Source organism: Gobio gobio (assembly GCF_949357685.1).
Source record: "Gobio gobio genome assembly, chromosome: 20".
Classification (NCBI taxonomy): Eukaryota; Metazoa; Chordata; class Actinopteri; order Cypriniformes; family Gobionidae; genus Gobio; species Gobio gobio.
The window spans coordinates 43,118,008-43,142,302 of record NC_137113.1 but is presented as its reverse complement, the minus strand read 5'-3'; the positions used below and the strand labels follow the sequence as shown (position 1 = coordinate 43,142,302).

At 39.7% G+C, this 24,295-nt stretch overlaps 1 pseudogene across 1 annotated transcript in view; it reads left to right on the top strand.

Moving 5' to 3' along the window:
- The window catches only part of LOC307144224 (integrin alpha-X-like), a 30,994-nt pseudogene that overhangs the window by 360 nt on the left and 6,339 nt on the right, over positions 1–24,295 (top strand). The window contains exons 2-17 of the transcript XR_013818694.1: positions 9,656–9,773; positions 12,971–13,074; positions 13,445–13,515; positions 13,815–13,926; positions 14,048–14,175; positions 14,362–14,504; positions 14,781–14,930; positions 15,367–15,517; positions 17,007–17,080; positions 18,280–18,388; positions 18,470–18,606; positions 22,390–22,536; positions 22,658–22,861; positions 23,033–23,166; positions 23,257–23,393; positions 24,004–24,155. The product of XR_013818694.1 is annotated as an integrin alpha-X-like (transcript). The remainder of the gene's footprint in view (positions 1–9,655; positions 9,774–12,970; positions 13,075–13,444; positions 13,516–13,814; positions 13,927–14,047; positions 14,176–14,361; positions 14,505–14,780; positions 14,931–15,366; positions 15,518–17,006; positions 17,081–18,279; positions 18,389–18,469; positions 18,607–22,389; positions 22,537–22,657; positions 22,862–23,032; positions 23,167–23,256; positions 23,394–24,003; positions 24,156–24,295) is intronic.

The following is a 24,295-nucleotide window of genomic DNA, read 5'->3' as shown; positions in this document are numbered from 1 at the left end:
AACCAGATCTTCTTTGTTTGAAGACCAGTCCTGAAGCATCATCAGCACGGCCTAGCAATACAGCATCTCGTTCCGCTTTATCAGGGAACAGGGTTACAGTCAAGTAACCCCAAGTGTTCCCTTTCAAAAGCTACACTCAATGCTGCATAAGCTTATGCAAATGGGAACGAGAATACCCACGCCGCCGTGCTTGATGGTGCCTGGACCCCTTACGGTTGTGTAGGTGTGCACAAGAACGCAAAAAGCCTCAGGCATTAGCCTGTGATGTCGACTCAAGGACATGAGAGCCCAGAGCGGCATGAGCATCCAAGCTATAAAGTCTTAAGAATGTGTTTGGAGAGGACCAACCTGCCGCATCACAAACACTTTGTAAGGGAGCATCCCTTGCTAACGCAGTAGAAGAGGCGACTCCCCTGGTGGAGTGAGCCCTTAATCCTATAGGTGAAGCTTGACCGCGCACCTCAAAGGCAAGAGCAGTAGCATCCCTGACCCAATGTGACATTGTTTGATGGTGGCAGAACCTCTGTTACGGCCCCCATGGCAAACAAACAGTTGCTCTGACTTACGCCACTGGCTAGTGCGGTGGACGTAGGCCTGAAGAGCATGGACTGGACACAGTCTATGAAGTTTCTCCTGATCCGGCGTTGTGAACGGCAGAGGGCAGAAGGTTTCAAGAGTGACAGGATGTACAGTCGACAAAGGAACCTTAGGCAGGTAGACAGGGTGGGGATGCAAAATCACTTTCACCAAACCTGGGGCAAAGTCTAAGTAGGATGGCGATATTGACAGAGCCTGCATGTCCCCAATTCTTTTCAGAGAAGTTATAGCCATAAGAAAAACCATCTTTAGAGTCAGAAGTTCGTCAGACGCTGATTCTAGAGGTTCAAATGGGGTCTCAACCAGACCCTCGAGGGCTAAAACTAAGTCCCATGAAGGGATCTTGGCTCTTAATGGAGGCCACAACTGCCTGGCACAACAAAGTGAGCAGGCAGAAGATGCCTCCCAAGCGGCACCCCATCCACCAGGGCATGGCAAGCCAAAAGAGCGGCCACATAAACCCTGAGAGTGGAGGGGCAAGCTAATGTTTCAAAGGGGGTCTCAACCAGACCCTCGAGGACTAAAGCTAAGTCCCATGAAGGGATCTTGGTTCTAACAGGTGGCCTCAACCGCCTACCCCACGAATGAAGCGAGCGAGTAGAGGATGTCTCCCAAGCGGCACCCCATCCACCAAGGCGTGGCAAGCCGAAAGAGCAGCCACATGAACCTTGAGAGTGGAGGGGCAGGTGCCTGATGACAACTTTTCTTGCAGAAAATCCATAACTGAAGTTACCTGGCAGTTGACTGAATCTACATTGTGTCGTACACCACCTTTCAAAGACACCCCATTTATTAGCATAAACTTTCCGAGTGGAGGAAGCTCTAGCACTTAGGATGGTCTCAATAACTGCAGGCGAAAGCCCCGTGTCCCTCAGTTGGTGCCCTTCAGGGGCCAAACATGAAGGTTCCACAGGTCGGGCCTGGAATGGAATATCGTGCCCTCTGCCAGAGACAGAAGGTCCCTCCTCGCCGGAATCGCCCAAGGCGAGCCGTTGAGGAGAGACACTATCTCCGAGAACCAAACCCTGTTCGACCAACGCAGCGCTATCGATAAGAAGCAAGACCCTTGTTGACGAACCCCGGCTAGAACTCCCAGGAGCAGAGCGACTGGAAGGAGGGCATACAGACACATTTTGGGCCATGTATGAACCATCACATCCAGACCCAGCGGGGCTGGGTGACAGAGAGAAGCAGGGACATTGCGCTGTCTGAGAAGAGGCGAAGAGGTCCACTCCCTGTGGTCAGCTCTGTAAAATCTGATCCAGATCTGCTTGACTACTTCTGGGTGGAATTTCCACCCCCCCATCTGTAACTCTGTCTGGACAGTAAATCTGCTCCCACATTCAACCGCCCTTGAATGTACACTGCTCGAGTGACAGGAACTTATTCTGAGCTCAGAGAAAAATCTGTCTCGCTATTCTGATAGCGTGAGCACAGACCCCCCTGGTGATTATATACGAGATATTTAGCTGTACTGTCCACCCGCACTAGGACATGACAGCCCCTCAATTGGGGGAGAAAGTATTTCAGGGCCAGAAATACAGCCGTCAACTCGATGCAGTTGATGTGCCAACTGAGTTGATGACCCTCCCATTCCCGTTGGGCTGGACGACCACTTAAGGCCGCACCCCAGCCTGTCAGGGAAGCGTCCGTCGTTAGCAACTTGCGACGACAAGGTACGCCTAGAGTGGGACCCAAGGCAAAAACCGGGGTCTGAACCACATAGTTAGTGTACGAAGCCACATGGTGCGCCACTTTATTTGCCTGAGGATTGGCCCTAAGTCCTCTGGCTTTGAGCCACAACTGAAACGGTCTTATGTGCAACAACCCCAAAGGGAAACCCGTGGATGCTGATGCCATTAGACCTAACACTCTGGCGCTGATGATCAGTAAGATCTTGGTCTAGCCTGACTTTGCTAAGGGAATACTGAATGGTCTTGATTCAAGCGGGAAACCATTGTGCCCACCTTGTGACCAAAAACCGAACAAACCCTAGATAAGTCGTTCTCTGGGCAGGAGAAAGAACACTTTTCTTGGTGTTGAGTCTCAACCCTAGAGAAACTAGATGAGCCAACACACTGTGTTGAAGCACCATCTCATGTGATTGTGCTAATTTTAGCAATCGCCTTTGTAATTCAAAATTTGAATGCCCCGGAATCCCAATGGAGCCGGTTATACATCCATACATTTTGTATATGTGCGGTTACAAGGCTAGCCAAATGGAAGACCCGAAATTGGTAAGCTTTTGCCCCCAAGAGCGAACCTCAGGAACTTCCTGTGTTGTGGCAGACTTTATATGCGAATACATGCGTCCTTCGGATCAATCGTGCCGAATCCAATCACAATGTTGAATATGCGACACGACCGCCTTCCCTGTAACATCTTGACCTTGAGTACTTTAACTGCTTCACGGTTTAAGACTCGAAGATCTGAGATTGGACACCCCCCCCCACCCTACTGGGGACCAGGAAGTAACTGCTGTCACTTGTGACAGTACGAACGCCAACTCCGCCTTCATGGAAGTGGAGACCACGCCGTTCAAACAAGGAGGATGACAAATAAATTAGTTTACTAATTTTTACCGTGCTTAACACCCATGCAGAAACGCCTGGCAGAAGTTCACACGCTGCCTGAGACTCTGAGAGTGACAATTTTAACACTTCCTGTTGAGGGGATGTTAGACGTTCTATGTCCTGGATGATAGCAGGATTTAAACACTGAATGTCTAACATTTCACTGGAAACCACTGCCCCCCCCCCCCCCCCCAGGGGTTGGAGTAGTTTTGAGGATAACGGGGTGGGCCGAGCAAATGTATGGCACGCCCTGTCCCGTGGGGGCAGACTGGGCACCAGACCACCGGACTTCTTATATTGATGACAGTCCCGAGGTCTGCCCTGGGAGGTTGTTGAGGAGCCGGTCTCCAGTCTTTACGAGGGAGAGCGCGACTCGCCACACTCTGCTTATTACCCCCCTAAATCTTGAAGGACTGAAGAGAGGTTGTGTGGCTGATAGCCCCTCCCCTTGAGTGCATTGAGGAAGAAACTGAGTGAACACTTCATGTTTCTTCCACTCCTTTAAATCTGGCCACTACAGAGTTAACTGAGTCACCAAATGAACCACTCAAATCCTTCAGAAGGTCAGCCTGATATGTGTGCAAGACAGCCATAGTGTGCAGCGCAGCACCAACCTGTCCCTTTATATTTATTATTCTTATATAAATCATATACAATATATATTCCATATAAAATAATATATTATATATATATTCCATATAAAATAATATACAATATATAATTCATATATATAAGCTTTGCCCATGACAGCCGACGTTTATTTTCTACATGGCTTTGTGGGGAGGTATGTCTCTTTAATGAAAATGCAGACCCAGGCGAGAGATAGCTCGTGAGCGTCTCCCACCTGGGGTATTCTCACATATCCACGCGATTTCGCACCCATGATAGTCGAAAATGTCGAAGTCAAGGGTACAAAAACACGTGAAGTAAATGCTTTCTAGATAGAAACCTCAAGCTCACTGCGTTCGGGGATCTCTCATTCACGGTACCAGACAAACTGCCCTGGCCACCGCGCGAACAACCACCTCGATAAATTCCTCGTATGGATTCACCATCATGTGAGGAACGATCGCAGGCGGGGTCCACGGACCCAGAGATTCATCATCATTCCTCGCGCGAGCCGAAGAAACGCCGGAGCGCGCTTAGGGATCACGCGGGGAAACATGCATTTGGTGAGCGAGCAAGCGAAAGGGACGGACCCGTCTCTTGCTCGTCAACAAACCCATTCGAGAGCTCCGAAAACTGGTGCGGACTGAAAGTAGCCCAGACGAGCATAAAGCATTCTAACTGTAAAGGCTTGCAATGCTCGCACTCGTCTGACTCAATGCAGCGACCGCATGCTCTTCCCCAAACACACACAGCAATAAACGTGCGCATCCAGTTCTATTTGAAAGAGAACATGGAGATGCAGCGTTTTACTCTGCTGACTCGTTTCCAACTGATTAGATTTAACTAGAACTCTTTCCACTAATGCTTCTTTGTAACAGAGATGAGAAAGAGAGAGAAAAATCTGCACACTGCCATGTTGAAAACTAACTCCTAACAAAGATCTCAAGTTGAGTCTTGAAAGAGAGAGAGAGATTTTTTTTTTCCAGAGACTTTGTAACACACCATAACACAGAGTTGGTCTGAAAACAAAAATACCTGGTTTGCTCCAGCTGAAGCTCATCTATTTATAGCCTCGTGCAGCAGGTGCGCCTATGACGTCACCGTCCGAGGCTATAAATACCTCCGGGTCAATTTCATTGACGTGTTTTCACACTATTTTCACAGCTGGTTATGTCAAAGACATTTCCCATTTGCATAAGCTTATGCAGCATTGAGTGTAGCTTTTGAAAGGGAACATATCCTTAATGTCTCCACTGACCACCACAGTGTTCTTGTCAGAGAACTCAGAGTAATGGATAGATGATAGCCTTTTAATGATTGCTTTAGTATCAACACAGATGGACATGTGCAAGGTTGATCTTGAACAGTTAAAGAGAAATAATAATTAACAATATAAATAAACTCAACATAAAGTGTCTTCTTCCTCATTCAAGTTATAGCGATCGCTATATTAAACTTCAAAGGATTGACAATAACTCACGTGAGGTAGATAGATCGCATGAATATAAATGAATAAAACTTATAAACAGTATCTGCAACGAATACACTTGTAATACAACATTAATATTCAAATTACACTGGACTTACTTGTCCGTTACTCATACAATGTCCTTAAAGTGCGAGCAATCCAGCGAGCGAACTTTCCAGTCGGAATGGCTGATGCAACTAGCGCTACGCATATTCTCAGTCTACTAAATGAGCGTAAGCTCCGCAGCTGCGCATGTTGCGCAATATTCTGTGACGTATGGCGCTGATTCTGTGCGCATCTCCGGTTATTATGCTGAACATGTAGAATTCAGAACAATTCATCAATATTCAAAATTTAAGCACTGCAACTGTTTACTACATTAATAAGAGTAATTGTTTCTTGAGCAACATTTAAAAAATATATTATTCTGTAATACCTATTCGATGTAGCCTACTCATAAATAACAAAACTATAAAAATAGCCTAGGTAATTACAGACTTGTTTTTACATTTACAGTCTGTATAAATTACCTATTTTTTATAGTTTTATTGTTACTGGCTAAATGGGATTAATTATGAATTTCAAGTTTTGAATGATTTAATCATGTTTTTTTAGTAGCCTATTAATAAAAGCAGATATTAAATAGTCAAGCTTTTATAGAGCAATCCAGTCTATTTAATGATGGTCCATTATATTTTAAATATTTCTGTGTAGCTAGTTTTTGACAGAATACTAATTTTGAATGAGGGATCTGAAAGGTATCCAGACCGAATGACCCACTTAATGAATGGGTCCAGATCGGATCCGCGGCGGATCAGCAGCTATGAGCGGATACGGGGCGGGTCTGCCCGGGATCTGGTCTGGATCTGCAATCCTTATGTGTTCCGGATCCGTTCCGGGGCTTGTTTGCTATCTGGGAAGGTATATGTGACGGTAAGTTAACCTTGCTTTCTGGAATACCGCTCTGGTCCCAGCGCTGTTGTTTTCCTTATGTTGTGTAGTGTTCGGGTAAAGAGCTGTGAAGTGTCTGAGCTAATGTTTGCATTCCTGAAACTTTAACTCAATCTGAGCAGTGCAGAGTTTTTTCCGTTAAAGTTCTATTCGTGAAGGAAAGTGGATGCCTTTTGCTTTTTAAGAACCACATTTTATCCTTTTTTTGAGTAGTAAAGCAGTAAGGTAATTGTTTCTGTGTTTTCTTTTATTTACTTTTGGTAAGTTATCCTTAACCTTAGTAAGAATGTTTTGTTTGTTGTTTTGGCCCCTCCCCTCCTGAAGCCCTTTCTGTTAATTCCCACCGTTTAATAAATCTGGTTATTTTGAAACTGGTGTCAGTGAGCATTTTGTATCTGCCCTGGAGAGGACAGTTCTCTCATTCTCTCCCCGCAACTTTTTGTTACCCTCCTTTCCTGCCCCTAGACTAGAAAGGATCGTAACAGAAGTAAGTGTGCAAGACTGTCCCATGTCTTAAAAATGCCAAAGCGCACTGCCCTGAACACACTAAACCCACACTGTTCCCATGTTTGGGAACTCGCATGCCCCCAAATCACGAGATGTCGAGGAAAACATTCCACTGTAAGTTAAATTAATTAGATATTAAATATAATTTGGTGGAAAAACATAAATTGCTGCACGTTTTACTGGTGCAAAGAGGAGTAGGCTATATGTATTTTTATCACTTAATTATAAGCACCACAGTTTTTAAATAGTGTCTTCTGTTACATAGGGAATACTGAACAGATATTTAGAAGATTATTTTAAAACGTATTGAAAATCTAAATAAAGCTCTGGTTACACTTGCATTTTTTGCACCACTATAAGTGTGGTAATCATCGGGTAATCAAATGTTCTACACACACTTACAGTCTTCACACCTATACTTGAAAACTTAGGCCAAATACAGGAAATACATCATGTAAGTAGACAAGTGGTCTGGTGCAAAGGCCACAAGTGTGGGCATTGGACAGGCCCTCTATGTATGTGTGGTAGAATGTAAAATAGACACATAAGGAATTGTTATTTCCTCTTTAGTTTAATGCTTCCACCCCTTTTTACATCTATGAACCACAGCTAGGACTCATCTTCACTTTCATTTAGTGCCTTGACTGTTCCACCTCATATATCCTCGCTATTTGACAGGTTATAATGGACCAGAACTTCTGTATCAGATTGTGCATCTTTTATGGTGAGATATTTCTATCTTTTATTACTTATTATATTGAACACACCGTCACTACCCCAATAGCTGTTTATATCCACCCTCTGTATAGCCTTCTTGTGTGGGCAAGTCTTAAACCTTTTTGTTCCTTCTCTTACAATTGTAAGCAGTGAGTGACGATAAATTGAACTAGTTACATGTTCTAACCAGGTAAATTTAGCTTTACATTCTATTTATACTCAATATTTGATAAAAAGAAATATGTGCAAAATGCATTGCAATAATCATGTTGTACATGAATAAATGAATGAGTGAAGAAATCAGTGTGTCGTAGGAATTAAGTGTAAAGCTTTTACAGTTTAAGTTTTACAGATACTCAACATAGAGAGACACTGCTGATCATACGACATTAGACACATCTAATTTAAAAAACCTTGACTATCTTTCTAATGTTATAACGTATGTAATATTTTGACCAGATATGATAGGGATGAGGATGTAAGGCCTGCTAAAATCTCATTCAAGAAAGGCAACGAGCTGCGGTAGAAGGTCGCTGCGCGTTCTATGTTTCAGCTGGGCAAAATGGATTTGATTGTAATATACTTTATCTGACTCCATTTTATCATATCGTCGAATTTAGGATAGAATGCCATTTGGTTGTTTGGTCATTTATATTTAATAGTTAGCCATACATTTAATCATTCCGTTTTAACCCTTTGTTGAAATTATATTCGTTTCACAATCTGAGATAATTAATCATTCCAGAGTAAATCAGAATAGGGGTGTCAGCGCGGTAGGTAGTAATAACTGCAAAGGATCCAATTGCGAGTCAAGAGTTATTTTTATTCTCAAAACACAAGAGTAAGAAACCACAGCATGGAAACAGAGCACGGAGATCCACTGAGCGGGAACAGAGTGGGAATGGAGAAGTGACTCGAGAGCTGCCCAGATCCATCCACACACACACACACACACACACACGAGAGAATGAGTAAGTGAATTCATGAATCGTGACAAGATCAAAATGTAACAATTTTATTAACAGTCAGGTAAATGTATAATGCCAATAACATAACCAATTCAAAGATAATTCGTACATAACATAAAATATTCCAAAATAGCCTAAAGACTGAAAGATTTCCTGACTTTCTAAATATTTCGTAACACAGAGCATTTGCTGTGTTACGGCCCAATCTTCGTATTGCGCCCCAAACTCATTGCTACATCTCTTTAAGTAGTTCAGATCAGACCGAAACCTCTTTCAAATGGAAACATCTGATAACAAAGGGAATTTAAATTGAATCAATGTCCCATTTGCCCGGATTGAAAGAAGAGACCAAATGGCTCCAAAAGCCACACCCACCGTCATGAGTAAAATATCTCTAAGCTCTAAAAACTCTTATTAATACTTCTGTGGTTATAATATTTTTGTACCAGTCACACTGAGACATTTCAAACGATATCAAACACATATAATACTGTATAGTGAGAATTGACTTTGATTACAATAGATTTGGGGTGAATTCTAAGTGATATCTCAGCAGTAAGTGGAATAAGATGGGCGAAAATTTAGGGCAAGGTAAATACGTGCAAATTAAGGCCATTTCCAGTTGACTCACTCAGTGGGACTTCGTCTGCGAAAAGTGTCCTTTCAGTGAGTAATTGCCTTTCACCAGACAATCTGGAGTTATGCAAGTTTTCAGTGTTTCAAGGATGAAGAATGTCCTTTTAAGGCAAGAACAAATTGCAATAAGTGTGAACTTCCTTCTATGCCCTCTAATTCTCATAAGAGCTTTCTACTTTTTGCATCTATGAAATAGCACTGCATAAACAACACCTAAATGCACATGACAGCTTTTCACACATTAATATATTTGTATGAAAACAATTACACTATTACTGTTACAAGAGGAAACCAAACAAACTAAATATTTGGTTAGGTACAATGATTATATTCAGTGTAGCATGGCCTCAAGTTCTTTTTTTTTTTTTTAATGGTTACAAAACATTTTTAATGTTATCTTTTTACATAATTGCCTTTATTGGACACAGTGATATCACTGGTGTTTGCCATTTGTTACTATAGCATATTAATATTTTAGCATGGCTGCAACGCTGTACTGACCAATCAGCAAACAGGAATGGAAGTATGTCAAATTTTAATTGTAAATTACAATTTCTAGTTACTAACTCAATATTTTTAATCACTTTTCTATTTTTTTGTTCTTTTTTTATCACTTCTGAACACTTTAGTATCTCAGTCGGTGATGGCTTTTAACATTGATCCTGTTACCTGGAAAACTTTCACTGCACCTTCACAGAGCCAAAATGTTGCCTTTGGCTATAAGATCATACAGAAAGATGCAACAAGGTGAGAGCAATATAACCACTGATAATGAAACCAAAAAGAAAGAAAAAAACCTGTATGGTTTGGAAAGTCAGTACTCACCACACTGCCTACTTGAGATAATGATAAACCTACGGAGAGCAGTTTTATGAGCGTAAAGACTCCTTCACTCTGTAGCTTATTATGGCCACGAGCTGAACACTGGGACAGGAAGAGACTGGCTTACTAACATCAGTTAAAAACCACAGTTGGTTTTGTTTATAATTGGCCTTAAGGGGTAAATCTGAAATAGATGCTACTACAATAGATGGAGGAGGAAAAAGCTCAGATTACAGCCTTTTTGCTTCATTGCACATAGTAAAGAATTGTACTGGTTATTGAAATGTTTATTTAAAATGTGTGTGAATCCTAAACAATGGGCCAGTCAGAAGGTCCCATATGGTGTCTTTTTGAATGCAGCACCCCCTGTTGGCAATCACTGAATTTATAGCATTATATATTGAGATGTGCCATGCTTTATGGGCTGTAAACAGAGAAAGTACCAAGAAAAATACAGAACTGTATATATACAAATAAAACTTCCTGCACACACAGTCATAGACATGGACTGTGTTTAAAATGACAAGCATATAACATCATTCCTACTATTTTTGCAGTGTTATTTGTGAAGTACAGTCATGTGAAAAAGAAAGGACACCCTTTAGATTTTATGTTTTTACATATCAGAATATAATAAAAAATAATCTGGTCTTCAGCAGGTCTTAAAATTAGGTAAATAAAACCTCAGATGAACAACAACAAATTACATATCACACCATGTCATTATTTATTTAACAAAAATAAAGCCAAAAGGGAAAAGTCATCGGTGACAAACTAAGCACACCCTATGATTTAACTGTTTGTAGAGACACTTTTAGCAGCAAAAACCTTTCCGTATGATTTCCGTATCAGTCTCTCGCATCATTCTGGAGGAATTTTGTGTTGCTTCAGTTCATTGAGGTTTGTGGGCATTTGTTTCTGCACAGCTCTCTTAAGGTCCTGCCGCAACATTTTAGTCGGGTTGAGTTCTGGACTTTGACTGGGCCTTTGCAACACCTTGATTCTTTTCTTTTTCAGCCGTTCTGTTATAGATGTGCTGGTGTTCTTGGGATCATTGTCCTGTTGCATGATCCAATAGTTGTCGGACAGATGCCCTCATTTGACTCTAGAATACTTTGGTATACAGAAGAGTTCATGGTCGACTCAGTGACTGCAAGGTGCCAAGATCCTGTGGCTGCATAACAAGCCCAAAATCATCAAGCCTCCATCAGCGTGATGGACACAGTTGATATGAGTTTATACTGATAAGATGTGTTTAGTTTTCACCAAACGTGGCGCTGTGCATTATGGCCAAATATATCTCCACTTTGGTCTCGTCTGTCCAAAGGACATTGTTCCAGAAGTCTTGAGGTTTGTTCAGATGCAACTTTGCAAAAGGCTTCCTCCTGGCAAACCATGTCCCGTTTTTCTCTTAGTACTGCCATGCACTTTAACATTTAACATGTTAACTGAGGCCTGTAGAGTCTGAGGTGTAGATTTCTTGTCTGATCTTGGGGTGAATTTGCTGGGACGTCCACTCATGGAAAGATTGGCAACTATCTTGAATATTCCATTTGTGAATAATCTTCCTTACTGTAGAATAATGGACTTCAGATTGTTTGGAAATGGCCTTATAACCCTTTGCAGATTGATGGCAGCAACAATTGCTTCTCTAATGTCTTTCCTCCTTGGCTTTGTGTTAAAGGATTAGTTCACTTTTAAATAAACTTTTGCTGATAATTTACTCACCCCCATGTCATCCAAGATGTCCATGTCTTTCTTTCTGCAGTCAAAAAGAAATTAAGGTTTTGGATAAAAACAGTCCAGGGTTTTTCTCCATATAATGGACTTCAATGGGCTCCAAACGGTTCAAGGTCCAGCCATTACTTCCGCTAAGTGTGGTCAAAATACGAGTGTGGTCATAGATGTATACGTAGATACCTCATTAGCACTTGTACGGATCAATAGAATTAGGCATCTACGATCAATATATCTATGACCACCCTCGTAATTTGATCTCACTTAAGTAATGGCTGAGCTCAGAGATGATGACGTTCGTCTGAAAAGAGGTAAAATAATAGCATAAATACTGCTTGGTTTCTCGCGGAAACTGATTGTTTCGCTAGATAAGACCCTTATTCATCGTTTGGTATCGTTTAAAGCCCTTTGAAGCTGTACTGAAACTGTCATTTGGACCTTGAACCGTTTGGGGCCCATTAAAGTCCATTATATGGAGAGAAATCCTGGAATGTTTTCATCAAAAACCTTAATTTCTTTTCGACTGCAGAAAGAAAGACATGGACATCTTGGATGACATGGGTGTGTGTAAATTATCAGCAAAAGTTTATTTAAAAGTGAACTAATCCTTTAACACACACCTGAAGTCTCTAGACCAGCTAACTGACAAAACTTCTGCTTTTATAGTGGTGATCAAACTTGCTGATGATCAATTAATCAAAGACATTTGATTAGCAGTACCTGACCATTACTTACCCTCTTAATTCCTATACTAACAGTAAGGGGTGTACTTTGTCACCCATGGCTTTTATATTTTGGCCTAGATTTTGTTAAATAAATAATGACACAGTGTGATATGTCATGTGTTGTTGTTCATCATGTTGTTGATATGTCACGTGTGGTTGTATTTACCTAATTTTAAGACTTGCCAAAGATTTTTATTATGTCCTGATACATAAAACCATAGAATTCAATAGGGCGCCCTTTCTTTTTCACATTTTCTGCAAGCATATAGAATATTCAGATGACCGATATTTGCCAAAATAAAATTACCCGTACCAGTTCGTTTACGGACATTTCCTTAAAGCCTAAAACACAACAGAATGCAGTGCAATGCATAATTCAAATTTAAATTATGAGTATTAACATTTTAAGCACTTTTCCTGGTGTGTGCGGTATACAAAAACATTTGCTTGCAGTGTTTTTTGTCTTAATGTCTATAATGTCTTATGTGTCTGTATGTCATGTTAACTAATGCATTAACTAATACAACTTTTTTTGTAAAGTGTTACAGAAATTATACATTCCTTTTTATACATTATGTAAATTCCTTTTATGGGAACTTTTACAAAATTGTCCATTAAATTAATAATCTATTTTCTGTATTCTTACCTTTTTTCTGACAGTCTGATCGTGAGTGATCCTTTAATTCAAATCAGCCGAGATAAAAGAGGATTGATTTATGACTGTTCTGTCGCACAAGGAACCTGCTCATCACTGAAGATTGATGGTATTTGGGGTTTTGTACTACACTTCTTATTGAAATATTATTTTCCACTTTCCAAGTAAAGTATATTCTACAGTAGGGTCAAGGGTAATACTGTATATGAGAGTTGTTTTCTTTATCAACAAATGAACGGTCCTTAAAAATTAGAAAAGTCAGAAAATTATCAACATTAGAAGGTTATATGAGGTGTTTTATTTCCTTTTGCCGTATTACCAAAACTTAGCACATGCAATTTAAAACTCTGATTTAAAAGCAATTCAATTGTACTGCTGTGTAACATATTTTTTTTTCCCTTTTAAGATTTTATAATTATTATTATTTGTATTATTTATTTATTTATGAAAATGAACAAACTGTCTGTGTGTTAATGAAGTGCCCTCGGAAGCCGTCAACATGTCTCTTGGACTTTCCATGGTTCAAAATCAACAGTCTTCAAAGCTGGCGGTAAGTGGTTCAGAACACCTTTGAGATCAGTTACAGATAAAGTACAAATTATAACTATTCCACATGCAAATCACTGAAGAACATAAGCTCAACACACTCTCATGGAAATGTGTATCTATTTTATGTTTTGGTCAATTGGTGGCTTATTCAACTTTGAATTATTTGTACGGCCTCTTTTGTACGTTTTCTGCTTATGTCCCACTGACAGGTTTAGAAGACATGATCTTTTGTGCTCAATATTTGATTTAGTATTCCTTTTAAATAAACTGAAATCCATGTTTATATTCCTTCTCATTCAGATTTGTGGTCCAACCATTCCAAAGAAATGTGTATCAGTTACCACCTACAATGGCATGTGCTTCATCAGAGAAAACAGTGTGTTTAAAACGCCAATACCGAGCTCTCTGAGAGGTAAATATGATGATCACCAAAGGTTTTTTTTTTTTTCAGTCAAAGAAACTTCTCTTTTGATGTAACTTGACTCCAGTTTTAACTAGGTCTACATACACTCTTCTGCTCTCTTCATTTACAGACTGTCCTGGTCAGTTTGACATTGCGTTTCTGTTAGATGGATCTGGGAGTGTGGGGATTAACGATTTTATAACGATGCAGAATTTTGTGATAAAGATGATCAAGCGTTTTACTGACCGGGATGGACAGGTAGGAATAGCCTTCAATATCACTTCAGTGATTTTCGTTACTGACTGCAGCCAATGTTTTTAAGTGCATATAAATTAATATAAGACCTGAATTTGTCTTTCCATGTGTAATTATTTCAGAAAAATATATATAACTGAATGCCATTATAGAGCACATCATGAGACATTTTCTGTTGCTGGTTTACAGTTTGCCATTGCAACTTACTCCAACGATTGTAATATTCACTACAATTTCAATCAACTCAAAGACAGCACATGGGAATCTAAGGTGAAAAATATACCTTACTTTCGAGGTGGCACTTACACTGCAGACGCCATCAGAAAACTTGTGTAAGACTTGTTTGTAACTATATACATTTTAATCATTGTATTTGATTGGCCCATTTCATATATATTATAATGCTTATATGTGCAGTTTAGATGTTAAAATGTAACACATTATGAGATGTATTATTTTTAAACTTTCTGGGAAAATGAAGAGAAAAAATTAAACCACAAAACTGTGTTGCTATGATGTTGGTTTTCTGAGTAGTTAATATTACTATATATTATTAGGGTATTAATGTGGGTTACATGATCTCTTCTAAATTTCTTTTCAAATACTAGGGATGAGCTATTCACACCATATGGAGGGTCAAGGCCATCAGCAAAAAGATCTTGCTTGTTATTACTGATGGAGAGTCACATGACAGGGGGTATTTGAAAGTCGCAGCATCAAAGGCAGAGGCAAAGAGCATAACACGATTCGCGATCGGGGTAGGCTTTTTCTTCACATTACATTGTTTAAATCCTTTACATCAGATTATTAATTGTTTAATTGTGTCTAGTCAAATTCTTAAATGTGGCAAAAAGGTATAGGTTTAAACCTAAAATATGTTGTTAATTTTATGTGGCCATTTCTGAGCTGCCAACTTTCTAATTTACTAATAGCTATGAAGTAACAAATGCATTGGAATGTGTGTGTGTGTGTGTGTGTGTGTGTGTGTGTGTGTGTGTGTGTGTGTGTGTGTGTGTGTGTGTGTGTGTGTGTGTGTGTGTGTGTGTGTGTGTGTGTGTGTGTGTGTGTGTGTGTGTGTGTGTGTGTGTGTGTGTGTGTGTGTGTGTGTGTGTGTGTACATGTATGTATTTCTATATCCATTTATTACATGACATGTAGCATTTCTTTTTAAGGAAACATTATTTTTGTCTCTAGGTTGGCGATGCTTTTAATGATTTAAATGCAAAAGAGGAGTTGAACACAATTGCTTCTGATCCAGATATTGATCACGTGTTCAAAGTGACAGACTTTAATGCACTGAATAATATTCTTCAAAAGCTAGAAGAAAACATTATTGCCATTGAAGGTACCTCAGAAGACCACACAAAAGAAAGAAAATAATTAATGTGTATTTCTGCTTTATGTATGTATAGATATATGTGTATGTATATATATATATATCACTGTTCAGGCATAATATTATGACCACCTTCCTAATATAGTGTTGGTCCCTCTTTTGCTGCCAAAACAGCCCTGACCCATCAAGGCATAGACTCAACTAGACCCCTGAAGGTGTGCTGTGGTATCTGGCACCAAGATGTTAGCAGCAAATCCTTTGAGTCCTGTAAGTTGCGAGGTGGGGCCTCCATGGATCGGAATTGTTTGTTCAGCACATCCCGCAGATGCTCGATTGGATTGAGATCTGGGGAATTTGGAGGCCAAGTCAACACCTCAAACTCGTTGTTGTGCTTCTCAAACCATTCCTGAGCCACTTTTGCTTTGTGGCAGGACACATTATCTGCTGAAAGAGCCACAGCCACCAGTGAATACCGTTTCCATGAAAGGGTGTAAATGGTCTGCAACAATGCTTGGTGGTACGTGTCAAAGTAACATCCACATGGATGGCAGGATCCAAGGTTTCCCAGCAGAACATTGCCCAAAGCATCACACTGCCTCCGCCGGCTTGCCTTCTTCCAAAAGTCCATCCTGGTGCCATGTGTTCCCCAGGTAAGCATCACACGCACCCGGCCATCCACGTGATGTAAAAGAAAATGTGATTCATTAGACCAGACCACCTTCTTCCATTGCTCCGTGGTCCAGTTCTTATAGGCCCACTGTTGGCGCTTTTGGCAGTGAACAGGGGTCAGCATGGGCACCCTGACTGGTCACCGGCTATGCTGCCCCATACGCAACAAACTGTGATGTACTGTGTATTCGGACTCCTTTCTATTAGAAACAGCATTAACTTCTTGAGCAATTTGAGCTTCAGTAGCTCGTCTGTTTGATCGGATCACACGGGCCAGCCTTCACTCCCCATGTTCATCAACGAGCCTTGGCCGCCCATGACCCTGTCACCGGTTCACACCTGTTCCTTCCTTGGACCAGTTTTGAGAGATACTGACCACTGCAGACCAGGAACACCCCACAAGAGCTGCAGTTTTAGAGATGCTCTGACCCAGTCGTCTAGCCATCACATTTGGCCCTTGTCAAACTCTCTCAAATCCTTACGCTTGCCCATTTTTCCTGCATGTTCACTGGCTGTCTAATATATCCCCCACCTACTAACAGGTGCCGTGATGAAAAGATAATCAGTGTGATTCATCTCACCTCATAATGTTATGCCTGATCGATGTGTGTGTGTGCATATATATATATATATATATATATATATATATATATATATATATATATATATATATATATATATATATATATATATATATATATATATATATATATATATATATATATATATATATACTGTTTATATAAATAACTGAATAGATTTTTCCTAAAAGCTTTAAATTACTTGGAATCAATGATTTATTTGAGTAAATTCTGTTGATTTGTTGCAGGAACCCAGACTTCAGGTGATTCCTCCAGAATGGAGTTTGCACAGGATGGATTCAGCGCAGCTTTCACACCATCTGTAAATAAATATACAAATTTACCAGATCCTTAACATTAAACTCTTCAGACCAAGTGAATGATCATAGTATGGTTATACTGTTATATTTGATATTAAATTTATATTGATAATAAACTTTAAATACTGTAACATGTATTAACCTATAATCAAAATTGCACCCTATGCACCCAAAATTGCATATCTTTTTTTGTAATGGTCACAAATTGTTCGTCATGGACCCACTTTACATTATATATTATATATATACTGTAACTATGTACTAACATTTAAATTAATCATTTTATACAATGCACTTATTGTGTACATACAGTACATGCTTTTACGTTGTACTTACATTTTAAAAATTCCCTGCATGTAATTACATCTGTAGTTACATTTATAATTAAACTGTTGACACTTCCCTTACACATAACCCAACCCTTAAACTTACCCATACCACCACACCTGTCCCTAACTTTACCATTAAATTTACCCATACCACCACACCTGTCCCTAACTTTACCATTAAATTTACCCATACCACCACCCCTGTCCCTAACTTTACCCTTAAACTTACCCATACCACCACACCTGTCCCTAACTTTACCCTTAAACTTACCCATACCACCACACCTGTCCCTAACTTTACCCTTAAACTTACCCATACCACCACACCTGTCCCTAACTTTACCCTTAAACTTACCCATACCACCACACCTGTCCCTAACTTTACCCTTAAACTTACCCATACCACCACACCTGTCCCTAACTTTACCCTTAAACTTACCCATACCACCACACCTGTCCCTAACTTTACCCTTATACTTACCCATACCACCACACCTGTCCCTATCCTTACCCTTATACTTACCCACACCACCACACCTGTCCCTATCCTTACCCTTAAACTTACCCATACCACCACACCTGTCCCTTACTTTACCCTTAAACTTACCCATACCACCACACCTGTCCCTAACTTTACCCTTATACTTCCACATACAACCACACCTGTCCCTAACTTTACTCCTGTCCCACCGAAAAATCAGCAAAAGTGTTTTGCAATACAATATGAACACAACATTGTAGTTTGTAGTTAAGGCCACCTAATATAAAGTGGGACCTTCGTCATTAATTAAAGTGAGGGGTATGAGATCTTGAGATATTATGTGTGTATCCAAATCCAGTACAGTTTTGTTTTGCTCTGCTTTTTTGTTTAGGGAAGTGTGTTAGTGAGTGCTGTGGGAGCTTTCCAGTGGAAAGGTGGATATCAGGAATATTTTCCAGACTTCTCCTTTCTAACAGGCATTGAGCATGATAGCTATCTAGGTGAGCTTTTTATTGAAACACTCAAACAGTAAATATAACTCAGAATAAACATGCTATTGAACTATTTCCTTTTGTCTGAAGGTTATTCGATGGCCATTGCAACAGTGTCAGGGACCAGCTTTGCTATTCTAGGAGCCCCGAGATACAAGCATAAAGGACAAGTCTTTGTATCACAACTCAGATCCAATCAATATAAACCACCGCTGGACTCTCCCAAGGTTGTTCACTTACATTTTTTTGGTGTCAAAACCATGCGTAAAAACAATATTGTAACAACAATGAGTTTCGGGGAATAATTAATTCAAATGGTGTAAATATTCATGAGTCTATGAATATGATTTGCTTGTTGTACAGACAATATTAACCTTTAACGGAACCTTTAATCATGTAAAAGTAACCTTTATCCAAATTGATTTCTTCATCAATTATCAATCTTACAAACTTTAACATCTGCTTGATCAGGACAAATAATATTTCTTATGTTTGTACAATTTGTATTACTGAAGTAGTAATACAAGAAAATCAAGCTTAAAACAATACGGATTCAATTTAATGCAATTATTGGGTTTTAATAAAACAACTACAGTACAAAGCTACGATTCACACGGGGGAAAAATGCATATATATGTAGGAGAAAACAAACAATATGGTACAAACAAGGAAAAATCGAATTTAATGAATAATATAAAAGGAAAAAGAATGATGGAAAGAGAGAATTAACGAGGGAGAGAGAGAGAAGGAGAGAAAGAGAGAGACAGCTTCACCGCCCTTTCACAAGAGCCCTCAAGCAATTAACAATCCCGTGAACAGGAATAATTCAGACAACCTTTTACACAGAGTTTGATTGTAAAATAGAATACTTGCATTACTTATGGCTTCTAGTAGTGCTGGGCGGTATGACCCAAAATGTATATCACGGTATTTTTCTAAATTATATCGGTTTCACGGTATATGACGGTTTTTTTTCCCCTGTGCATGACTGGGTGTTAATCACATTTTCTACTGATTAAGAGGAAATACTGCAGGAGATTGACTAGAATACCCTGTTTTACTGTCATGACGAGTGAATATTGTAGAAAAATTCCACTCTAGAGTTAATACAGGTTTGCAAAGCCCCACAAAATGATCACGTGGAGAGACAACAACCAATAACACAGACCTGCAACACACTCAGTCATACTTACAGACACCTGAATATTAAAAGTTGAGTTGAGGGCACCTTAAGCATTTTAAAAATCTAACCCTATATAACAACAAACTGCCAAAACGAGGAGAAACGCGGATATTTGCAATACATTTAAGAGCACTCTCTGAACGAATGACACACATCAGTTAATAAAGCAGTTACTTTTTTGCCCATTCTTCTTTGAATTGTCAGTTTATTTATTAATTTACATCATTGTCTTTTGTGTAGCAGAATAATCCATCGTGTCAACGCGTTCGTGATCAGACATACGGTTGTATCAGTGTAATCAGCGCATACATTTCATTTTAATAAGACGTGATGAAATATGCGCGCACACACACTTCAGGGCCGGGTTTCCCAATAACGATGTATCTTAGCTGTAAAGAGCATGTTCTACGAGCGAAGTTACGATCACTCGCAGCAATTCCACGTGCGTTTCCCAAAAATGTACTTAACATGAACGCGCGAGAACGCGCTCTAAGTGCTACTTAAGAGTCGCTGTCCATTTGCGAAGTGCTGAAATATAACCTTATATGGAATCGTTTCCTCTGAACGTTTCACCTAATAATTGTCATCTGATGTGGATTAGCAATCAAAACACGTCTATATAAAGCAACTACAGGCTGAGGCACTGACAAAATGGCTGAACAAAAAAAAAACCAAGAAAAGATACCTTTCAAAAAGACGAAATAAATATCCTAATTTAATTCAGATGTGTATTTATAATTTTTTTTGTTTGTTACCTGCCCTCATAAAAATAAAAAAAAATCCAGTGATCATAAAGTCAGTTTCCACAAAAATATTAAGCAGCAGAACTGTAATTTTTTTTAATCAACATTGATAATATTGAGAATATAAAAAAAAAATTTTTTTTAAAAAGTGTACAATAAAGTACAATCAAAACCTTATAGTATTATCACAATGCACTTGAATAAAGTTAAAGGTGTAATCTGCCGGTTGTCCTGTAGGTGACCTCATAACTCTGTCCTCTTACGATACACTTAGAGCTTTACGATTACTCCAGAGCACTCGTAGATCTACGATCATTTTCAAGTGCTACTTAAGTTACGATACTTTTGGGAAACAGACTTTAATATTAAGATCACTCGTACGATCGTTTTTACGATCAATTTAGGCTTACGATGTTTTTGGGAAACGAAGCCCTGGTTCATGTCTAGAGCACTAGAGTTTATCAAAAATGTCCATAAAAATGTAAACGCGCTCGCTCTGGTCTATATCAGTGCTATACGATCCATGTGGTGAGCGCTGTTAAACCCATGGCGGCGCTCCGCGCAGAAACCGCTCTCTCTCGCGCGCGCGCCGCGTGTAGTTCGAATTCTCCACTATAATAAAGGGCTGAATCCGAAATCGCCCCACATAACCTCAAATATAGCATTATTTGGAGGGGGCAGCTCTTTTTAGTGGTGTCTGAAACCCTAGTGCACTCATTCTATCCCATTGCACCGCAATAACGAGTGTACAGCCGATGTACACACATTGCCTGTCCGACTTCACGCACGTTTTCATTCACTCCTTCAAATAAAGTGATAACATGAGGAATAATGAATGAGAGTATAGGATTCAGCCATTGGCTGTGCTGTTAATGCGATCTCAACTGTGCTCTGACTGCTCCTTACTAACTACAGTGCATCAATTAAATGGGTCCCCTCTCAAACAATGACGCGCTGCGCCACGTTCCGAACGTTGTTTAAGCGACATATACCGGTATAGCGGTATCATCAAAATTCATATCATAAAATAAATAAATACTGGTATTCGGCATGAACCGGTATACCGCCCAGCACTAGCTTCTAGTGTGTAAGTGTCTGAGTTCGAATCGTCCGGGAAGTTCGGATCTTCTGGTCCAGGGAGAATTGCTCTGAAGTTTAGGAAAATCGCTCAAGAAGTCTGCCGGTTTCTCTCTCCATGGCAGGGATGCCTTTTCTCAGGGTGGTGAAGGCCAGGGGTGGTCTTCCTCGTTGTGGCGGAATGCGAAGAGTTAATGGTCAGTTCCCGTTCTTATAGATGGGATGGCCGACGCCTTGGAGGGATCCAATCATGTCCTTTGGCAGAAGGGCGCGAGTTTCCTTTGTTTCTGGATACCCCTCCTCTTGGCTAATCAATTGGGTGATCATTTTAAGCCTCTATTCTTAGAAAGCTGGTACTTCTGTAATAATGCATCTTGTTGTAATTTGTGAACGAGATTCGGTACAGTCGGGTCTCTGCGATAACAGAGATACCAAGAACTGTCATTCTGCGACTTGAGCGTACAGAGATGCAGGATTATCACAGTTACTGGCATACAGAGTTTGATTTACATACAGTAAACATCCTAGTTATTCTAATACATCGTATAAAGACATTAAATCAACAAAATATATATATTTGAACGTTATTGAGGCAGTTTTGGTCCACATGGTTCAAATAAAGCGTGTGTGTGTGCGTTGGACAGTTATGCTACGTGTGTGTGTGTTCCCATTCGCACAAAGGGTGTGTGTGTGTGTGGACGTGAAGTCACATGAATGTCTCGGGGCTATAAAATTCAACGCTCCAATCTTCTGCCGAGACACGATGACGCCTGGGATCTAATCAATGTAAGATAGTCACATCGACACAAAAACCCTTTGTTTATGTATGATTTGATAAGACAAGTCACGAGTTGGTGTGAGGAGTTCAGGCTTTGGTCCATCCGGCCAGATGGCTCGATGACATTGCCCTTATCGTTACAATATCATTAGCTATGTTTCCTTCCAAAGCATGTTAGTATCAGTAGGGAGTACAGATTATTTTAATGTTCAAACTTCTCTTTTCTCAGCCTCAGATTGGCTCATATTTTGGAGCTGAGGTGTGTGTGGTGGATTTGAACAGTGACTCCAATACAGACCTACTTTTGGTATCGGCACCAACGTACATAGAGTCTGACCAGGAGGGTAAAGTGTTTGTTTACATCTTCACACGTCAGGTCAGTTATTTAAAAAAAAAATTTTTTAATTCAAATAAAAAAAGTAATCGGATAAGAGTGAATAAATGTATATTTGTGTCTGTTTAACCCTGTTTCTCTTCTCTCTGTTATATCTTCATAGGCAAACTTCGAATACGCTTCGTATACACTGGAGGGCATGGCAGGTCAGAGGGGTCGGTTTGGCTCTTCTCTGGCCAGTCCAGCAGATCTGAATGGTGATGGTCTCATGGATGTGCTGATTGGAGCTCCTTTAGAGGAGGATGGACAGGGCAGCATCTACATCTTCAATGGGATAGATGGAGGGATCTTTTCAAAATACTCACAGGTGAAAAAGACGTGGGTTGGTGGCAGTTTAAAGGGATAATTCACATACAAATAATTCTGTCATAATTTATTCACCCTCGTGGTTCGCCTTTCTTGCATTACTTTCCTTGACTCGCTTCTCTAATATTCTAATATTTTAGTTATCTCGCTCATTCCCTCTTGAATGAAACAGAGAATTGCTGGATCATCTGTGCGAGCAGGTTTGCAGTTTTTTGGGATTTCATTGAGTCAGTCTTCTCTAGACCAGAGTCGAGACAACCTTCCCGACATTGCTGTTGGGTCCAAGGGAGCAGTTCTGCTTCTCAGGTCTGTTTTCTTCTATAAAGAACTAAAACTATATACAAATACAGTGTTTCAGCCATAATCATTCATATGTGTTATATATGGATCATTCAGGTCCAGACCCATCATGCTCTTGGAAACCAAAGTAACTTACAACCCAACCAAAATACAAACCGGTGAAACAGACCAGTCACTGGAAAACACCATGAAAGTGTGTTTCACCATGCGTCCATACAGACACAGCATAAGAGGTTTATCCAAAATTTGAAATATTCCTTTATGGTGTAGTTAATATTGAAGTGTGCGAACTTGTCAATGTCGAATTTGTCTAATGCCATCAAACTGCAGAGACTATAAATAAGGTTACTGTCTTTGTTAATGTGGTGCTATCAAAACCTTTCTCTGAGAAACACAACCAGCCCGACTATGCAGCATTAGGTCAACCAATGGCATGAGTTTGGAGGTGGGACTATTTGTTGAACCAACCAATGGCAGCCAGGGGGAGTGTTCAGGAAACCTGTCTAAAAAATATTTTTCAAATTCTGTTTGATTTTGCTGGTGACACAAACTATAGCTTTAAAAGCTTATTTTTTTCTCATAAATTAAAATAATAATAATAAGATTTTACAATATTTACTATATTTTTGATCAAATAAATGCAGTCTTGGTGAGCATAAGGGACTTCTTTCAAAAACTTAAACCTTGATATTTTACAACTCTCAAACTTTTGAATGGTAATGTATCTATATAAATATGCCAGCATATATAAATATTCTATCTTTGATGTACCACAATTCAAAAACTTGTCCTCGTTGTATTACTTTTTTAATAAGACATGTATGTTTTATGTTCATTATCTAGATCTGTCCGCAAAGATGAATTACACCATAATGCTGGATGCCAAGCGACAGAAATATCGAGCAAACTTCTCACCCAAAAACCGGCTCCTCAGTAATGAGTTGAACATTCGATTGAATGCAGAAACTTGCAAAAGTCATCCTTTCTTTATAGATGTAAGTCTGAAACATCACCACTTTTTGACAATTATTTTTTTCCATCTCACTCTTTTGAATATCTAAATCAGTTCAATGGGAGTAATTCAACTGATGCAACAATGTGGCAATACAAACTGAGAATCCTGATTTTCGGGTAA